Source organism: Lepidochelys kempii, chromosome 5, assembly GCF_965140265.1.
Source record: "Lepidochelys kempii isolate rLepKem1 chromosome 5, rLepKem1.hap2, whole genome shotgun sequence".
NCBI lineage: Eukaryota > Metazoa > Chordata > Testudines > Cheloniidae > Lepidochelys > Lepidochelys kempii.
Window position 1 is genome coordinate 104698606 of NC_133260.1, and position 6236 is coordinate 104704841.

The window sequence follows — 6236 nt, forward strand, 5'->3', positions numbered from 1 at the left end:
AAACCTAAAAATACCTGAAACTGAACTCTGCAAACATTGCAAAATGAGAATGGAGAAACCAAAGAATGTCAAGGTTGCAACTTCTAGGAGGACAAGATTATTTGTTACTGAGCGGATAGTTTTCTGATCTCTCTCTTGCTCTTCCTCTAACTCGGTACAAAGGTAAACTAGACAGACCTTGAATACTAAGTCAAAGATACAATTGTACTTGGCTTATTGGATACACTGTACCTGATATCAGATTTATAATATCTAATGATTTTAAAATACTAACTATGGATATATGTACACTAAGCTGACTAAGGGCATTACCTGTTACCAATACTTGATATCAATTCATGTTATCTATTGTGAATAACTATGCAGTAAGTATAAGAACTTCCCTGGCCCAATCTTGTTTTATTAGGCAATAAAATAAATTGCTCTCCAGCAGATCCAAACCTTTCCAGTTTATTCCTTTGTGGTAACAGGGTGTTAAGTCATCTTTTGGGAAAGTGCACACCTGCACTTTTACTTTTATTATCATCTGGGAGTTAAAGGTGATTTGCAAAAGAAAGAGTGGTTGTGTCCTTTTAAGGAAAATATTCATTGATGTATATATAAAGACTTTTAAAAGGTTGTTTGTTTTTAATTAGTACTTTTTTCCCTCCTCACCCCCTTTTTAAAACATCTTAGAAATATCGAGTCTTATCTTCCCTGTTTATGCTGGCAGATTCCTTGGGACACAAAGAACTGGGATGAGAGCTTCCTCAACACTCAGATGAATCTATGAAAGGAGGTCATTGCTCCCAATAATTGGGTGTTAACAAAACTAATCAAGACACAGAGTTTAAAAGAGTCTGGTTAGTTTCCCAGCAATAAGTAGGCAGCTAAGACATATTTCTAGTGTAAATAGAACAAACATGGGGGAGAGCAGAGAATCTCAAAAATTTAAAGCTCTCTGTATAAATCATAAAGCCAAAAAAGGGGCATAAGTATTTTTTTCTTTTGCAGGCCACCTTCAAAACAAAGTGTTTTTGTTTTGTTTTGTTTTGTTTTTGTTGTTGTTTAATTTGTTGTGGGGTTTTTTTTTGTGGGTGTGAGGGGGTGTTCACATCTATTACTGTTTGAGTCAGGACTGCAGGATTTGGCTTGCTTTTAGAACTCAGAACTGAATAAACTACTTTCACGTTTTATTATGCATTAGTTAAGATATATTTTATATACAGATGTCATGAAGTCAGGTGTCATGGCCAAGTGATAGTACTGTATTTAAACCAAATGTAACACATCACTATTATTATATATTTATATTACTACTTTGCCCAGAGAGCTTAATCAGGATCAGGGACCCTTAGTCCTAGGCAGAGATGATAGCACCATCTAAAGTTAAAGATGCCCAAAACTTATAAGAATATTTTCAGTTGTTTATAACTTTGCCAAAACTTGAACTGTTTGAGCTGAAATTTTCCATGCACGGTGTCTTGTCTGCCTCAAGCTGCCCTTTTCTTTTTAAGTTTCTAGTGAAAAAATGGTTGAGCCATGGTTCTCATGGCAAAATTTTAAACTATAAGAGATGCAAGAGTGTGACATGTTTTTTTCATGACCCAAAATGGAAAAGTGTATTGTCCTTATGTTACAGACTCTTTTATATACTTCTAAAACAATATCCTCATTACTTTTGATTCTATGGGTAATATGTGTACTGTGATATTCCCCACAGAGACAACAAGTAATTAACAGCACTCTGTTAACTGAATACTACAGCAAAGACAATATTAGAAAACTTTATCTTCTGGCACTGCTAATATTTTAGTCTTCTTGAGTGCAAATATTTAGAAAGCAGATCATCAATATTGATGTGATGCAATACTGTACCTTTCTAACAGTTTTTCCAAAGCTGAAACAAAGAATGTAGGATAAATGCATCCCTGGTTTATACCTGCTAAAATTGGCATAAACCAGGGTGCAGAGCCTGCTGTGAAATCTCCACAGCAAATGGATCACTCAGCAGGATCATATGGTGTCTCTGATGGAAACCAAGGCCCTGATCCTGCAAGTGGCTTTATGCATGTGGACCTCTGCACTCATGTAGAGCCCTCTTTAACTGCAGGAGTTCACCTCGGATCAACCTGCAAAATTAGGGTGTAAATCTGCCTCTCCAAATGGCAACCCCAAGTAAAAAGGGAGTAGATACATTGCATGATGGGGGACAGGGAGGTGTAATTTGTATCTCTTTGTCCAATCCAGAGCAAGGTGTACAACATATATTATAAAATGGAACTTGTTACCTCAGTAGTTCTTTAAAAAACACAGTGTAGTAATGGCAATAAGAACAGAGGAGGCAGATTCTCCTCTCAGCTGCACTGGCACAAACAACCCCATTGACTCGAATTAGACTGGTGAGAGGAGAATTTAGCTCAGTGTGACTGGGTGTAAACCTCACACTGGCACCAAAAGGGTTAAAGGAGCCAGAGAGTGATGCAACTTCACAGCTTGTACCTGGGAAGGGTGTGGTCAGGTGAATGGGGTGGATTTAAAAGAGGAGAGAGGACATCAGATGGGAGGAAGTCTCTGGTCCTGTCTTGTAGGAAATAGCCCCCAAGGAAAGCTGAAAAGCAGAAAGTGGGAGAAGAGTAGAGAGGCTATTTACAGTGTGAGATGGATGCCTGAATGGAGGTAGGAACTTAGATGAGCTTGTCTGAACCCTGAGTGAGGGGAGGGGTGTACTACCCCCTGGACAGTGGGGTTGTTTGAGGTCTAGGAGCCAGAGGACAAAGGGTGGGGAAAAAATTATAGGAGGGCAAAAGTATAGCTGTGAGAGAGAGGGAGCTGCTGAGCTCAGCTGGGTTTAAGGTTTAGTTGTTTTTACTTTCTGTTGGATTTTGGTAAAAAGCTCTGCCCTGGAAGGGGATGGACTCTGTAAAGTGGTGTGGCTGGAGGACTAGGATACTCCTTTAGGTAGAGAAGGCTAAAGGACAGTGGGGAAAACTGAGGCAAAGGTGCTGAAATGCCATATATAGCCAAGAGGAGTGTGAGTGGGGGTGGCAACTTTGCTACACACAGCATCCCTAACAACTAGAAAGAAAGGAAAAGTGAAAGGATTACTTCATCCCTATTTTGAGACTCTTTTTACCAATAAATATCAAACGTGTTAGTCTACACTGACAATGAGCAGTGACAAGCTGAAGTATTATAGTTAGTACTGAGCAGTAAATATTTGTCTAAAAAGGGGACTGGATAGGATGATCTAAAAGACTCAAATATAAAATAAGGAGACTCAAGGAGTTTTCCTCTATACAAAATTCAATTTTTTCAGAATTGAAGCCTTGATCCTACAGCAGCTCAATGTGGGCAGATCCCTAATGGGGATCTCCTGGTGCTCTGCTATGGTGCCTGGAAACATCTGTGTGAGGCAGCTTTCAGGATTCAAGCCTAAATTATGTTAAGTAAATCTACACTCGCTGCTGGAACAGTGAAAAGCTGTCATCTTTCTCCCCCTATCCCCCTTTGGATGCTTGTACCAGCAACTGCTCATGCTCTATCTGCCTGAGAGAATCCCTACAAACACCACCATGCTAATAGTAATGTTAATACATTAGCAGACTGTAAAAATAAACTTAAAATCCCATGTGCTCTCACTGTACAACAATATACAAGAGATTTGGATATTTAACCATCCCTAAGTTCTGCATTACAGCAAGAGGCTTGCATCCCTGTGAACCCCAGATTACATAGGGTTTCAAATGTTACAAGCAATCTGCAGCCTATATGGTATTATGCTATCCTGTGGATGCCCAACAGGCTACAGATTCTGGTTCAGTGAGAGGATGACCTATTTTACAGACAGGTCAGCTTGCCATGGCAACCCAATACAAAAGAGTCACAAGATGCAGAGCTGACCAGGAGGTAAAAAGTTCATGTAAATCATCTCCTCCTTCTCTCATTCCTTACAGCACTTAATTCAATAGGATTTTAGCTCTAGTGTGAACCCTGCAGAGCTTGGCTTGTAACATAGATTCAGAAACTGAATGGTTTTGTTGGCATTGCCCAGGCCGGACGTGAGTGACTTCTTGCAGATTTGCTTGGCGGTTCAACAAACAACCTTCTCCCCTCTACCCCACCCCCAAACAGCTGGCCCTTGCTCGCTAGTAAGCCACAGGACTCCTCTTTCTGAGCTTAGATGTCTTCAGGAAGCCAAAGGGTGTCTGTTGGCCTGGAGAGAGAGAAGCTGGCTGGTGGGGAAGGACTTGCCAGATTTCCAGATGGGTAAACAACGTCAGCTTACATTTTCACTTTAGTGAGCATCTGCTGAGATTTCGGAAAGGAAAGAATGTCAGACCTGAGGATCAGTTTGAGTGGATTTAAAGATTTATACAAATACTTAACACATCTGTAATGCATACCCTGCCCACACAGCCTACGTCTAAGATAATTAATGATTCAACAATATTAAGAAATACTTCAGTTCATAGAAATGTCCAATAATCTGAGCTGGATATTTTGTTAGAATAAGTTTTTCCAGGTATGGTATCTGAGGTTCTGGGCCCGGCCAAAGTACAAAGATGTACAAACAAAAAAGGATCTTTCCAATGACTTTTTCTTATACGCCCCAAAATTGTTCAGTTCATTCTAAGGTTTGGGCAAAGATTGTAACTAATTTTTTTTCTCCAAGGTCATTGACAAATCCCTACTTTTAGCCATATAAATATACAATTAGAGACATTGTTGCAAAATGCTGTATTTGCATTGGTTAAGTGCCCCTCATCAGAACATACAGGGTTCTCAATTCCATCTTCTATGGCCCAGTTGTCAGATACATTTCCCCCATGGCTTACTTTCGCAATTTCAGCCTAATTGACCTCTCTCATATATTGTTAAACTACAGTGCAGTAACCTTTGCCCTTTGCTTTGGATGTGACCACACATCTGTTGTTCATATTCTTTTTTTCCTTTGTGCAGTGGTGCCACATTTTCTTTACTCAAGTAGTGGGCTGAGTATTTTCCTCTCCTTCCCAGCATGTCTTCACATTCCTTCTGCCCATGCTTTCCCATGTCTTTTACAACTATCCCAACCTCTTCAGAAGGGTGACCAGATGTCCCAATTTTATAGGGACGGTCCTGATATTTGGGGCTTTTTCTTATATAGGCACCTAGTTTCCCACACCCCTTGTCCCAATTTTTCACACTTGCTATCTGGTCACCCTGCTCTTTAGTGAACAACAGCTGAATCAAGCTGCTTCCATTTTAAATGCCCATATAAGATGGGATGCAATGGATTCTGGGGTGCACCATATAGGAAAGGATGTTATAATTCAAAAGGTAAGTGTCCAAGACTCAATAAAGAGGCAGATATAGCCAGTTACCCAAAGCTCAGAAGAAAGGTTGTTGCCAAAGCCCACAGTTGTCTTGGTATGTGAGGTTGTATGTATTTCATTTTCCCATGAAGCACCAGGTGACCAGTGCTGGAGGTGGAATACCAGACTTGCTGAACCAGTGGCATGGTAAGGTAATTCTGTGTTCCTATGACAAGGACTTGTCTGTACTCCAGAACGGATGGAGCTGCAGAAAGTGAGCAAAGGTGTAGCTAGGTAAAAGTTTTTCAATTTGCAGTGAATTAAAAGGAAATGATGGGATAAAAGACAGGGTCAGTTGCCAGGAAACTGGGCAAAGTAATGTTCTCCGGTGCTGTGTTAGTACCCTTTGGTCCCGGCACATGGAAAGAACTGGATACAGAACTGTGCGGCAGAGAATGGCATCAAATAATCTTATAAAAATGTTGTCTGAATTTATGCAGACGTTGCAGAGAATTCATCTGGAAATGCATCCCCTGGGTGCATTAATGTATAAAATAGTGCATTTTGGAGGTTCGCACCAGCTTTTATCCTCATTCCATGCACCTCCTTCTTCCTTCCAACTTTGTTTTCTTTCCCTTTTTATTTCTCTCTCTGCTTGAATAAATACTTGTATCCCTTTTTCAATTCTTTTGTCCTTTTTCCCTTCCCATTTCTCCCCATATAACTTGTTCACTCTCCTGCTCTTGCTCTCCCCAGTTTTTATCATTCCTCTCCTTCTCCTCCTGCTCATATCTCTCCTCACTAATAAGATCCATCTTCCTCCTCCATGCTCCGTCTCCCTGCCCATCCCCCTCATCCTTTCTCTTCTCCTTCACTATTAGTTTCCTTTCTAGTCATGCGTTGTTTCAGAACATGTAGCCAGATGTTGCTTCAGAATGTGTTAAAGCCTCTTTTTTCACC